The 15,022-nt window shown below is 35.9% G+C and overlaps 1 pseudogene; it reads right to left on the bottom strand.

Annotated features, from left to right (window-relative positions):
* Window positions 1–3,713: 3,713 nt before the first annotated feature.
* The window catches only part of LOC137252801 (phosphoacetylglucosamine mutase pseudogene), a 230,522-nt pseudogene continuing 219,213 nt past the window's right edge, over window positions 3,714–15,022 (bottom strand).

Genomic DNA, 15,022 nt, shown 5'->3' with positions numbered 1-15,022 from the left:
CAGGCAATTAGCTTGACATTGCCCTGGAACCATCCTGCATCGGTGTAAGATGGCGGTGGACCAGGGTTGTCTTTCTTAACCTTAACGGCCACCGTAGCGAGTGCGGCCTCGATCCACTTCCACTGTTGTTTCGGGATCCTGCCATCTTCGCTGCTCTCGTCTATAATGCCAATGATCTGCCGACCCTTGGCATTTCGGCGAAAGACCGCGTCCAGCCTCCCTGCGTCTTAGCCCTTTTCGGTGCCGTGGGGTTCGATTCATTTATGGACCGCTGGCGTTTCGAGGTTTCATCACTCTCGACAAAACTTTTAAAATTACTTGAACAAAAAAATTTAAAATAAATAATAGTTTAAAAAAAACTAAAAAAAGCACGTTTTTATAGCTAACCGAACTAAAAACTAGAAAATAATTTCCAATTAAAAAGAGTTTATATAACAGTAGTAGAAGGTCAAACAATCATTTATAGTTAATCACCTCAAAATAAAATTATAATAAAATTTAAGTTATTAACAGAACAATTTAATTCACAGTAAAAAGCGTGGGGTTCTTGATATTGAATGATACAATCTATCTATTGGCAACTATCTGAGAGGAAACATATGAAATGTAGTCAAATGCACCCCACGCTTTTTAATCTGAATTAAATTATTCTCTTAATAACTTAAATTTTATTATAATTTTATTTTGAGGTGATTAACTATAAATGAATGTTTGACCTTCTACTACTGTTATATAAACTCTTTTTAATTGGAAATTATTTTCTATTTTTTAGTTCGGTTAGCTATAACAGCGTGTTTTTTAGTTTTTTTTAACTATTATTTATTTTTTGTTCTATTTATACAATTACAACGAATTAACCAATTTTGTCTGTTTGTATGATTTAATCGGGGATTGCATACGAAGTATGTAATGTGTAAAGGATTAAATATGCAAAAAAAAGAAGGCAATTGGGAAAAACCTTACAACAACTAAGGCATGACCTGGCCGAATGCGATTGTAACACGTTCAGCTATCGTAGGAGTGCGGGTTCAAATCCCAGTACCGGGAGAAAAGGCTTTGAAGAGATTTACAAGGTATAATCGAAACAGCTAAACATTTTTTTTTTATTTATTTTATTTAACTTTTGAATAACCGAGTAATAATTTAAATTTTATTTTATTCCATATTTTTTAAATAATGAAAGATAACTCAACCCTTAACTTAAAATTTACAAAAATCACTCACGATAACTCAACCCTTAACTTAAAATTTACAAAAATCACTCACGATAAAATGTTATTCATTATTCAAGAAATGCTTGAATAAAAAATACCTTGTTTTCCATCAATCAGAAAATTCAAAATGATGAATAATTTTTTATTTTTTATTACGATTTGTTTTATTTAAAAAAACCTGCGAATATCCCCTATCGCATGATTTATAAAATCTTTAACATCCTTATTATTTATACTTGTATATATAGCCGGATAAAAGCGGTTGAAAGGTTTTACCATAATTGATAGCACCGCATAAAGTTTATCATCCACAACGGCAGGTGCACCAGCATCTCCCCAACACACAGCACTTTTCTCTGCCGGATCTTTTAAACAAATTGCTGTTGTTGGGAAATTTGTCCTTGCTTCCGCAAAACGAGGCGCATAACAATCCCTACATTGGTTGATTGGGAATAGTTCAAATTGAGCAGATTGGAGTATATAATAAGAGGCATCAATCTGGGGATGTATCGAACCAAATCCACTAACTCGCACTTTTACGCCGGGGTATAATTCAGTTTCGCATAAAGATATTGGTTTTATAAATTGGCTCTCGGTAAAATCTTTTTTCAGTGCGATGACAGCTAAATCCATTTCTACGAAACCCGAATTAAAATCATATGGACGCAATATACGTAACGCTTCGCGTTTTACTCCTTCTGTTTGTAAATTGGATCTACCAGCTATAACAGTGAAGGGATCTGCGGGTGAAGTTCCCACGCAAGATTTAGATGTAAGCACCCTTCTTATGGAGATTAAAGTCCCAACACAACGATATTTCCCGTTATAAAATATTGCCACCACATACGCGCTATTCTTTACATCCCAATTAGAGGCGCCTACAATGCGATTTTCCGAATTGGTATTAGTTGAAAGACTGACAAGGATGACAAAAATCGAACAAACGATCGCGAAAAGCTTGCGTAAATACATTTTAATTTAAGATTTCCCGTAAATTTTTAAGTGTAAAGTGAAGGAAGATGGCAAATGTGGGTGCTATTTATACAAAATTTTGTTGTGTAAATAAAAATGAGTTTTGAATTGGAAAAAAGACAGCCAACTAAATTTGTGTGTTTGTAGCAGCATAAGTGTGACAAGAAAAAATTTTAATTTAGGTACATTCGATTATTCAATACAAAAAGAAAAACATTAACACAGCCCACTCCCGGGAGAAAAGGCTTTGAAGAGATTTACAAGGTATAATCGAAACAGCTGTCGCCTTGTCCGTCCTGATGTCACGTTGTTTAAATTTTTCCCAAATTATTAAATAAATTATAAAATTAACACAGCAATATATCGGCACTATGATGTTTGTGGGTGTACACAGCCTGTAGTAGCAATATAGAAGTATGACATATACATACATATGGTAATTGGCGTGTGCCGTGGTGCGGGTGTAGGGTGCTCCGCCTATCACTCCTAGGGTCCTGGTTTCAACATCAAAAATTTAGAAACACATATTTTCTAAGCGGGGTCACCCCAATGCCGTGTTTTTATTTACACGTCTGTTGGCCATAGTGTATAACCTATAGTTGAATCGGTTGCGGTGACTAGTGGACACAGTCCATTTGTAGATGTAATACATAGAGGTAGTGGAGAGGTAAAACATAGACAAACATTTCAGTTGCATCTGAGCATAGTAATGCGTATTGAAATTGTGAAGCAATTAACAAAATTTCATTCAAATTTTTGATAATGTCCTCGCCCCGCTGCGCGCGCAACGTTTGTTGATTGTTGGTTCGAACAACGACATATTTATATATTTTTTATATTTTTCTTCCTTGTATCCAGTTCAATCCAAAATCATCAAAAAAATCAATAAAAAGTTGTTTAAATTTCTTTGGTCACCCCTCGGAAGTGATTCGTCAAACACTACGGTTGTATTTCTGCCATGAAAAGCTTCTCAGTGAAAATGAATCTGCCGTGCAGATGCTTCTCCGAGTCGGCATAAAACATTTAGGCCCAGTCCCGCCAATTTTTAGGAAAAATAAAAGGAGCACTAAGCAAATTGGAAGAGAAGCTCGGCCTTAAATTTCTTTGGAGGTTATCGCGCCTTGTATTTATTTATTTATTTATATACAAAGGTGGAAAAAATAATAGGGACATATAGTGCTAAATACTAAATGAGTTACATAAGCAGCACTTCAATATATCTCTTGGAATAGTGCACCCTACAAAAATAGCATTTTAAGGTTGTTCTTTTGCGAAAAAGTGAGCCAGAAGAAGTTTGGCTTGGAAATAGGACAAAACGTGCTTATTGATATTTTGCATTATAAACGGTAAAAACTTCGTTCTTGAAGCCCTATAAAATTGCACTTTTATGGGTATGGAGCACTAAGAAAATAGTTTAGGGAAGATATCGGCACTTCACTTTTAGAAATAAAAACCCACAACTCTTGTTTTAATTGTAAATAAATATAAACTTTATTAATTATAATTATTGTATATTTGTATTAAGAATGTCGCTTTTATTTAACTTAAGGTAGTCCACTCCGTTGGGTCGCTTACATCCTAACTTAAAAAAGGATATCTTTTGTTGTATTATCTTGAATATGCAAAGTTAAGGAAACGATAAATTACTTTAATTGGTACATGGTACAAGTAAGAATCATTATACAATGCAAATAAAGAAACGTCTGTCATTTGGGTGGTGTAAGTCGTCTTTAAACATATCTCCTTCGCGAACGTTCCGTTGGGGATGTTTCTATTTATATATCTTGTGTAAATCTTTCATCGTGAGCTAGATTGGTGATACAGAACTTTCAACCTTTACCTTTTTGTAGTCGGAGATAAGTTTTCGGCTTTCGGTTCTGGCAAGGATGCTAAGGGAGAGCCCTGAAAGGAAGTGCATTTGAGAGAGGGCTTATAAATCACTTGGGTCCTGTGACATAGGAGAGAGTGGGCGAGAATTAAGCACCTGTTCTATTCGAAAGATGAGCGTTGTAAATTCTTCGAACGTAAACCTTTGACTTCCTGCTACTTTGGTGAAATGTGTCTTGAAGATTTTTACCGCGGATTCCTATAGGCCGCCTATGTGTGAGACATAATGAGGTATAAACTGCAAAAAAAAAACCTGGTATCACAAATCTTTCAGCGATATCTACAGCTGTTTCTTTGATGAATATTGCGAGCTCTTTTTGAATAGCTCGTTGAGCAACACCGAATGTCCATTATCATACACCAACGAAGCGAGAGATGGCTGCTCTGAAGACCTCAGTTGTCTAACTTGTGCAAGATTCTAGATGAACCGTTTTAGTATAGAAGCATACAAATACACAAATGTATGCTTTTGAGTAGGAAGCTCGTCGCAAGGGGGACGTCTCCACCATATATGGGCCAGCGAAGTCAACGCTCATTACGTAAAAGGACACCGAGTAAGTGACGCGTTCGGGGCAGAGCGGCCATTATTTGCGAATGCCTTCGTTGCTTATATATCGTGCACGTCTTGCAGTTGAATATATGTATATACATTTTTTCACTTTTTGCTTCAGTCTGCAGATGAAGTATTCCTTCTGTATCATGCTATCGAATTGGGAATCGAGTGGTTTTGAGTGTGACATATGAAACGGCTTTAATGTATTTTTTCCGGAGGAGATGGATTGGAGCATTTTGGCCAGAATGTGTTCGGCTTAGAGAGCTATTGGAATCCATTCCAACATAATGAGCAGTCAACTAAATCTTGTTGTTTGCATCTTCGAGTTCCTAAATCGGTGGGGTTGTGTTGCTGACGTTCTGCAAAATTTCGGTAATCCTGTATGCCACATAAGTTTTTCATGTATGTCGGGGTTATTCTAGCCAACACAATGGAGGAATCTTAACAGAGTGTCAGTTCGGGTGTTGGCAACTTCAATTGAAATTGAGTTTGAGTTATTTATTTCGACAATAACATGGCTCCGCAGAGTTCTAGTCGTGGCAAGTTAACTGTGTGCAGGGATGTGACTTTGGTTTTTGCCATAAAGTGGAGGGATGAGGCAGAGTTCTCATCGTGCTTCACTCTTATATAAACACATCAGCAAATGCATGGCATTAGAGCAGTGGTCGCCACCCCATAAGCGCTTTAACGCAATTGTTTTTGTAAAACGTTTCGGCAAGCGCACCGCATATGCAAGCGCACGACACATCCCCGCACGCACGCATTCTATCATCTCGCCAACAACCGATTGTATTCTGCTGTGTCCATTACAAGCCAACCTAATATAAACGCTCGCAAGTCATTTTCTGTCAAAAATGTCTCATTCACATACAACTTGTTTGAGAGCAATCCAAATTGAATTTGCTGCGTGAAAATTAAATACCTGAAAAACAAAACTATTTTCATCTTAAAAATTCTCTTTGGTTTTAGCTAATTGTAGTTTCACTCCTTTGTTCTATGAATAGTAATTCCTTTACCCCTGTCATATCAATTAATTTAACTTAAAAACAAAATGTATTTTTCTAATTTGAAAAAACTGTATTGTACTACTCACGTAAGCGTGCCTTGCAGGTTATCACTTCATTTAGTTATTTTTTTTATTCTATTACAAATATCAAATGCATTGACAATAATAATTTTTAAACAGATAACTTGATAAGCAGGCTAACGTGAATAGTCCATATATATTATTTTCTCTTTGCGGACGGGGCCGCGGGTAAAGGCTAGTACATATGAAAACAACTCATTACTAGGAAAGTTTATTTGAAAAACTAAAGCAAGTGTTTTGTTAAAGCTGAGCTCATGATCGTCATAGAATCTATGCTCCTACCAAATTTTACAAGGATTGGTAAATTTTTGTTCGACTTATGGCATTAAAAGTATTCTAGACAAACTAAAGGAAAAAGGGCGAAGCCATACCCATTTTAAAATTTTCCTTTTTTGTATTTGGTTGCACCATATCATTACTGGAGTCGAATGTTGACATAATTTACGTATATACTGTAAAGATATTAAATTTTTTGGTAAAATTTTACCTTACAAATTTTTGTTCGACATCCGATTTAGCTCATTTTTATTTAGCACACATATAGTAATAGGAGTAACGTTCCTGCCAAATTTCATCATGATATCTCCAACGACTGCTAAATTACAGCTTGCAAAACTTTTTAATTACCTTCTTTTAAAAGTGGGTGGTGCCACGCCCATTGTCCAAAATTTTACTAATATTCTATTGTGCGTCATAGGGTCTACCCAACTGCCGAGTTTGATCGCTTTATCCGTCTTTGGTAATGAATCATCGCACTTTTTCGGTTTTTCGAAAATTTCGATATCGAAAAAGTGGGCGTGGTTCAAGTGTACAGCTGGGTATGTAATGTTCGGTTTCACCCGAACTTAGACTTCCTTACTTATTGCATAATCAAAATTTTTTTCTGGAGAACGTTTTGCCTTTTTGGCTATCGGTATAAATCAAAATAAATGCACCCTGCCTACATCATGTTATAATCAAATATACGACATAAAATAATGAAGTAAAAAAACCCCGGAAGTACAATCCTAAATCCGCCACTGACGGCTATTGTACAAATATCTAATTAATAACACAATTAAACTCTACAGATACATATATAAACAACTGATTACTAGGCAATTTTCTTTTGAAAAACTAAAGCAAGTGTTTTGTTAAAGCTGAGCTCATTTTATTTCGCAGAAAAATTTACCTTAAAAAAATCTGTTTGTTCAACTAATTAAAAATCACACGATGTTTTTTTGTACTATTCCTGAAATCTATAAGAAAAAGTCTTTATTTATTTTTTATTCACAAGACTCAATTAGGTATAAATCGCGCCCACAAAATTTATCATGTAGTACTTGTTCTTAAAAGCAGTTTGTTACGAGCCCCTTCAGCCTCTTACTTAAGATGGGCCTACCTAGCATGTTGGTAAAAGTGGTGTGTGCACTGCGTTAGTACGGGAGCTTCAGCCTGGGGAGGGTTCGAGACACTTTTACTGAAACAAGCCATCATACTTCAGCTTGGGGGCCTAACATGAAATTTAATTTGCACACTATGGAAAAGCTACCAGGAAGCCAGAGTATCACCACTTCGACCTGTTAAACCCCCATACCTTGCAGCGCGTATAGAATGTCAGCGGCTGCTCATAACCCACCCTACTATGGCTTTAAAAATGTTAACAAAGCCCCAATAAATCCAACCTGACTAACTATGGAATCAGACCAACACAATTAAGTTTAAAATTCCATAATTACAAATATTTATTGAAGCTCAATTCATTCTTCTTATATTTTAATAGAAGCTTCAAAACAGGGATAACGTAGGTATAATTCTAACACTAAGATTACAATTTCTTACTTATCTCCTAAACTACTAACATTTATTTGTTTGGGGGTATAAAACAGCTGAGCAAAACCAACCTAACTCAACAATACATACATAATGTATTCCGACCTTGTCACTCTCGTAGAATTGGGGCTTATTCCAAAGAAAAAAAAAATAAATAGAAAAGGAAGAAAAAACCAACTCTAACTATCTTTGCTTGGCAAATCAGAGCTCTCAAAAATCCACTCGCAAAAAGAAATTAATGATACCAAAAAAAGCAAAGAAGAGGTGCCTATATACATACATATATATCTATGGACTTATGTGCAACTTTAGCGCAGGCAAACAAAAAAATCTAATGCATCTACGTACATACATAACTAATATGTATGTAAGTACATGTGTAATTGGCACCTTCTCTAGTTATACTAAAATAGTTAGTGGACAAAATAATTATGTTTACTTACATTTTTTTCTGGTTTACTTAGTCCAACGCTGTCCCACGAAGCGAAGAAGGCCTTCCTTGCTTTGTATGAAGCGGCTGGTACGCGATCATATGCTTAACCCTATGGAAGAATCGTTAGGGCTAGGGAAGATTTCATTCAACCAATAAAAAAATCCTGTGATATAATTAATCTTAACAAGTAAGGAAGGCTAAGTTCGGGTGTAACCGAACATTACATACTCAGTTGAGAGCTATGGAGACAAAATAAGGGAAAATCACCATGTAGGAAAATGAACCTAGGGTAACCCTGGAATGTGTTTGTTTGTATAACCTGTGTACCAAATGGAAGGTATTAAAGAGTATTTAAAGATAGAGTGGGCCATAGTTCTATAGGTGGACGCCATTTAGAGATATCGCCATAAAGGTGGACCAGGGCTGACTCTAGAATTTTTTTGTACGATATGAGTATCAAATGAAAGGTGTTAATGAGTATTTTAAAAGGGAGTAGGCCTTAGTTCTAGTTCTTTTCAAGATATCGCCATATAGGTGGGTCAGGGGTGACTCTAGAATTTGTTTGTACGAAAGAGCGAAAAAGGCACCTGCACATAGAAACACCTGTTTAAGCCGCCTCCAATAAGATCCAGACGGCGGAAAAATTCTTATGCGCAGCCGTGCGCGGCGAGTGGAAAGGCAAATTCACAAGCACTGCCATCATCAGCAACGATCCTTTTTTCAACGAATTAGTCAAGTACTATTAGCCGACAATCGCGGACGCGCTCCTTTTATATAAATTTAATTAATACTTTGAATTTGTATTTAGTTTGAACACTTATAAATAAAAACTGAATTATAACGTTTTATGAAAAAAACTCTGAACCCATTTATTTAGTGCAGAGTAAAGTGAAGAGAGACCCACAGTTTTATTCATGGTCCTTCGCAGCCATCTTTGGCCCGCCCCTAAAAAATTTAATTAAGATTAAATTATAAAAATCGAATTTTCGTTCGTTTGGAAAATAAATAAAAAATTTTTAAAACAAAACATACAAAAGTGGAGACACAGTGAATAAAAACTGAGGAGTGAAGGAAGTGCTGGAAAACAGAAAAACATTTACATAAATATAAACAAAACAATTTTTGGGGAAAAAAAAAGTGCAAAACCCAATCCACCCAAAACAGAAAATTGAGCAAAAAAAAAACAAATAGGGAAGGCTAAGTTCGGGTGTAACCGAACATTATATACTCAGTTGAGAGCTATAAAATAAGACAAAATAAGGAAAATCACCATGTAGGAAAATGAACCTAGGGAACCCTGGAATGTGGTTGTATGACATGTGTATCAAATGGAAGGTATTAAAGAGTATCTTAAGAGAGAGTAGGCCATAGTTCTATGGATGGACGCCATTTAGGGATATCGCCATAAAGGTGGACCAGGGCTGACTCTAGAATTTGTTTGTACGATATGGGTATCAAACGAAAAGTGTTACTGAGCATTTTAAGAGGGAGTGGGCAATAGGTCTATAGGTGGACGCCTTTTCGAAATGTCGCCATTAGGGTGGGCCAGGGGTGACTCTAGAATGTGTTTGTGTGATATGGGTATCAAATGAAAGATGGTAATAAGTATTTTAAAAGGGAGTAATCCTTAGTTCTATAGGTGGACGCCTTTTCGAGATATCGCCATAAAGGTGGACCAAGGGTGACTCTAGAATGTTTGTACGATATGGGTATCAAACGAAAGGTGTTACTGAGCATTTTAAGAGGGAGTGGGCATTAGGTCTATAAGTGGACGCCTTTTCGAGATATCGTCATTAGGGTGGGCCAGGGGTGACTCTAGAATGTGTTTGTACGATATGGGTATCAAACGAAAGGTGTTACTGAGCATTTTAAGAGGGAGTGGGCATTAGGTCTATTGGTGGACGTCTTTTCGAGATATCGCCATTAGTGTGGGCCAGGGATGACTCTATAGTGTTTGTACGATATGGGTATCAAACGAAAGGTGTTACTGAGCATTTTAAGAGTGAGTGGGCATTAGGTCTATAGGTGGAAGCCTTTTCGAGATATCGCCATTAGGGTGGGCCAGGGGTGACTCTAGAATGTGTTTGTACGATATGGGTATCAAATGAAAGGTGGTAATGAGTATTTTAAAAGGGAGTAATCCTTAGTTCTATATGTGGACGCCTTTTCGAGATATCGCCATAAAGGTGGACCAAGGGTGACTCTAGAATGTTTGTACGATATGGGTATCAAACGAAAGGTGTTACTGAGCATTTTAAGAGGGAGTGGGCATTAGGTCTATAGGTGGACGCCTTTTAGAGATATCGCCATTAGGGTGGGCCAGGGTGACTCTAGAATGTGTTTGTACGATATGGGTATTAAATGAAAGGTGGTAATGAGTATTTTAAAAGGGAGTAATCCTTAGTTCTATAGGTGGACGCCTTTTCGAGATATCGCCATAAAGGTGGACCAAGGGTGACTCTAGAATGTTTGTACGATATGGGTATCAAACGAAAGGTATTACTGAGCATTTTAAGAGTGAGTGGGCATTAGGTCTATAGGTGGACGCCTTTTCGAGATATCGCCATTAGGGTGGGCCAGGGGTGACTCTAGAATGTTTGTACGATATGGGTATCAAACGAAATGTGTTACTGAGCATGTTAAGAGGGAGTGGGCATTAGGTCTATAGGTGGAGGCCTTTTCGAGACGTCGCCAATAGGGTGGGCCAGGGGTGACTCTAGAATGTTTGTACGATATGGGTATCAAACGAAAGGTGTTACTGAGCATTTTAAGAGGGAGTGGACATTAGGTCTATAGGTGGACGCCTTTTCGAGATATCGCCATTAGGGTGGGCCAGAGGTGACTCTAGAATGTTTGTACGATATGGGTATCAAACGAAAGGTGTTACTGAGCATTTTAAGAGGGAGTGGGCATTAGGTCTATAGGCGGACGCCTTTTCGAGATATCGCCATTAGGGTGGGCCAGAGGTGACTCTAGAATGTGTTTGTACGATATGGATATCAAATTAAAGGTATTAATGAGGGTTTTAAAAGCGAGTGGCCCTTAGATGTATATGTGAAGGTGTTCTCGCGATATCGACCAAAATGTGGACCAGGTGATCCAGAAAATCATCTGTCGGGTACTGCTAATTTATTTATATATGCAATACCACAAACAGTATTCCTGCCAAGATTTCAAGGGCTGTTGATTTCGCCTTGTAGAACTTTTTCATTTTCTTCTACTTAATATGGTAGGTGTCACACCCATTTTACAAAGTTTTTTCTGAAGTTATATTTTGCGTCAATAAACCAATCCAGTTACCATGTTTCATCCCTTTTTTCGTATTTGGTATAGAATTATGGCATTTTTTTCATTTTTCGTAATTTTCGATATCGATAAAGTGGGCGTGGTTATGGTCGGATTTCGGCCATTTTTTATACCAAGATAAAGTGAGTTCAGGTAAGTAGGTGGGCTAAGTTTAGTAAAGATATATCGTTGTTTGCTGAAGTTATTGTGTTAACGGCCGAGCGGAAGGACAGACGGTGGACTGTGTATAAAAACTGGGCGTGGCTTCCACCGATTTCGCCCATTTTCACAGAGAACAATTACCGTCATAGAATCTATGTCCCTACCAAATTTGAGAAGGATTGGTAAATTTTTGTTCGACTTATGGCATTAAAAGTATTCTAGACAAACTAAATGAAACTGGGCGGAGCCACGCCCATTTTGAAATTTTCTTTTATTTTTGTATTTTGTTGCATCATATTACAGAAGTTGAATTTTGACTTAATTTACTTATATACAGTAAAGATATTAAATTTTTTGTTAAAATTTGAATTAAAAAAAAAAATTTTTTTAAAAAGTGGGCGTGTTCTTCATCCAATTTTGCTAATTTTTATTTAGCACATATATAGTAATAGTAGTAGCGTTCCTGCCAAATTTAATCATGATATATTCAACGACTGCCAAATTACAGCTTGCAAAACTTTTAAATTACCTTCTTGTAAAAGTGGGCGGTGTCACGCCCGTTGTCCAAAATCTTACTAATTTTCTATTCTGTGTCATAACGTCAACCCATCTGCCAAGTTTCATCGCTTTAACCGCCTTTGGCAATGAATTATCGCATTTTTTCGGTTTTTCGCAATTTTCGATATCGAAAAAGTGGGCGTGGTTATAGTCCGATATCGTTCATTTTAAATAGCGATCTGAGATGAGTGCCCAGGAATCTACATACCAAATTTCATCAAGATACCTCAAAATTTACTCAAGTTATCGTGTTAACGGACGGACGGACGGACGGACATGGCTCAATCAAATTTTTTTTCGATCCTGATTATTTTGATATATGGAAGTCTATATATATCTCGATTCCTTTATAAATGTACAACCAACCGTTATCCAATCAAACTTAATATACTCTGTGAGCTCTGCTCAACTGAGTATAAAAACACAAATAAAAATATTGCGAAAAAGCTCAAAAAAAGTAAAAAAAATTCTAAGTGGATCAGTGCAGTGGGTGCATACATAAACACACGTTTTATACAAAAGTACACAAAATTTTGTACTTTCAAAGTACAGTGCAAAAGAAAACACAAAAAGTAAGATTTTGTGAAATATTCACCTATATACACAAAATTGGTTTTGAAAATTCCTTTGTGGTACACACTTAAAAAAAAAAAAAAAATACAAGAAATATAGATAAAAAAAAAATTTTTTTAAAACATCATTTTTACAAAGCCAAGCAGTATCACCAACAGCCAGCTAAGCAGCATCCAACAACATCAAGCGACCAGGCAGCAACAACACAATAAGAAGCAGTACATACAGGAATTGGTGAGTAGGCAGTTTTTTATTTTTCATAAAAATATAGAAAATAATACAACTTTTTTCCACAAAGGTTATATTATTTTTGTAAACTGCAAAATCATATATATTGTCACGGATATTAGCATCACTAAGCTATACCATCACTAAGGCGATGCTAAGGCCATGCTAAGCGATATTTACGTCAATAATCAAATCATGTATACACATATATAAGGCAGCCGAGAGATGTCACACACAGATGCATTTACTTATACGCCTATGTGTGCGCGAGAGACTGTAAACTACAAACATTCACATCAATAATTCAATCATTATGTATCTACATAAACAAATAAATAATTGCGTCTACACATATGTACCATGTACGAATACAAGCAGCGGAGGGTCAATGCACTAACACATGCATATATCTGAGAAGTTTGAGAGCTACTGGACTAGTAGATTCTGGAAGCGCCTAAAAGATGTATAAAATTGTGCAATTTTAGTAATAGCTGAGAAGTTTGAGAGCTCATGGGCAATGCTAGTAGATTCTAGAAAAAAGCGAACGAGGAAACCAAAGAGTATAGGCGCTGTAATTCAGTTTGTGTTGAGCACTCAGTTATTGATTAAGCACGCGATCTGGCGGCCAATAGTAGAGTTTAATTTGAGTTATCAATCAGTTTGGTTATTAAGCCAGCGAGTAGCAAAGTATAAGTGTTATTGTGAAGTACTTTAATAAAGGCCATTTTTCCATTATTCAATATTGGAGTTATTTATTCAACAGTTTAGTGATTCGAACTTAGCAGAGGATTGCAAATAAGAGGATTTGCAGCAAATACGTTACAATATATATCCACATACACACATATATGAATATTGCGGAAATTTTCTTACCGTTGGTTTTACTGCAACCTTTTTGCAACCAAAAATTGGTAGAAAATATCCCGCTATACCAATAGGCGAAATACGCCAATTATATATATATATATATATATATGTATACATATTTCTAGTGGTTTTTAACCAACAAAAAATTGCAGTTTTTGAACTTGGCGAGCGTTGAACTTGGCGACAGTGTTGACAGGTGAGGAAAAAAAAAAAGCTAGATTGGCAAAAAAAAAAGGTTAGAAAAAGCTAAATTTAAAAAAAAAAAGAAGCTAAAAAAAGGCCAGACATTTTTTTGGTTAATTCATTAAATTTTTTTTTATATTTTAGTTTACACATTTGTAAATAAAAACTTATAAACATAACTTCTTGTTTCAAAACATATCAGGCACATTTTCCTTGACTAGCACATGGAATTACTTTAAATGATTGCATATGTGTATATACATAAAAAAAAATATATTACAAACTAATTATTTATATAAAATATTCCCCGTCTGAAGAATCAGAAGAGCTTAAGTTTGCGTATAAAGTTTGGGTATTTACCATAGATATGAGATCATCGGTAATTTCAAAATCATTACAACATTTAGATGAGCGTTTTAACGAGCATCTAATATTAAGCAGCGCATTAAGCATTTTAATTTTTAGTTTGTTACTTAATTTAGTTTTCAGAATTTTCATGCCACTAAAAATTCTTTCAACCTCCGCGTTACTGAGTGGTAATACTAAAAAACTAAATATGAATTCGACAAGTTCTAAAAAGGGAGGTTCGTTTAATGCATTTTTATGTTCTCGGACTTCCGACCAAAATTCCATGGTGGAGTGTACATGTTTCCATTGTATAGTTATAAGTTTTCGCCACTGCAGCTCTATTAATGCTATTTGACTTGAAGAATAACTATACTTCTCTTTTCCAAAGTTAGAACATACATCTGGCTTTGAAACTTTCAACGAATTTTCAGCAGAAAAAGGATTAATCTTTTGTAGAGAACTCATATTATTAGGTATTAGGTGTTCACAGACCCTATTGAAATTATTTTATTTTAGAAATTATTAAAAATACATTCGGAGTAAAAAAGGCTAGAAAAAAGTCACGAAGCTAAACCCAAAATTTCGAGGCTAAAGGCAAAAAAAAGGCTAAATCTAGCCTCGAAAAGGCTAACCTGGCAACACTGCTTGGCGATACAGTTCAACTTCCAAATCATTTTTTCTGCCTCGCAGCATATAGAAAAGTATAATATTCATACGTATGTACATACTTACATACATGTACAAATAATTTCAAGCAGTGTTGCCAGGTGATGCAAAAAAAAAGAAGCTAAATTGGCAAAAAAAAAGGTTAGAAAAGGCTAAATTTAGAAAAAAAGAAGTTAAAAAAAGGCCAGAAATTT

This window comes from Eurosta solidaginis, chromosome 5, assembly GCF_040869045.1.
Source record: "Eurosta solidaginis isolate ZX-2024a chromosome 5, ASM4086904v1, whole genome shotgun sequence".
In the NCBI taxonomy this organism is placed as follows: Eukaryota; Metazoa; Arthropoda; class Insecta; order Diptera; family Tephritidae; genus Eurosta; species Eurosta solidaginis.
This window is presented reverse-complemented; position numbering and strand designations above follow the sequence as displayed.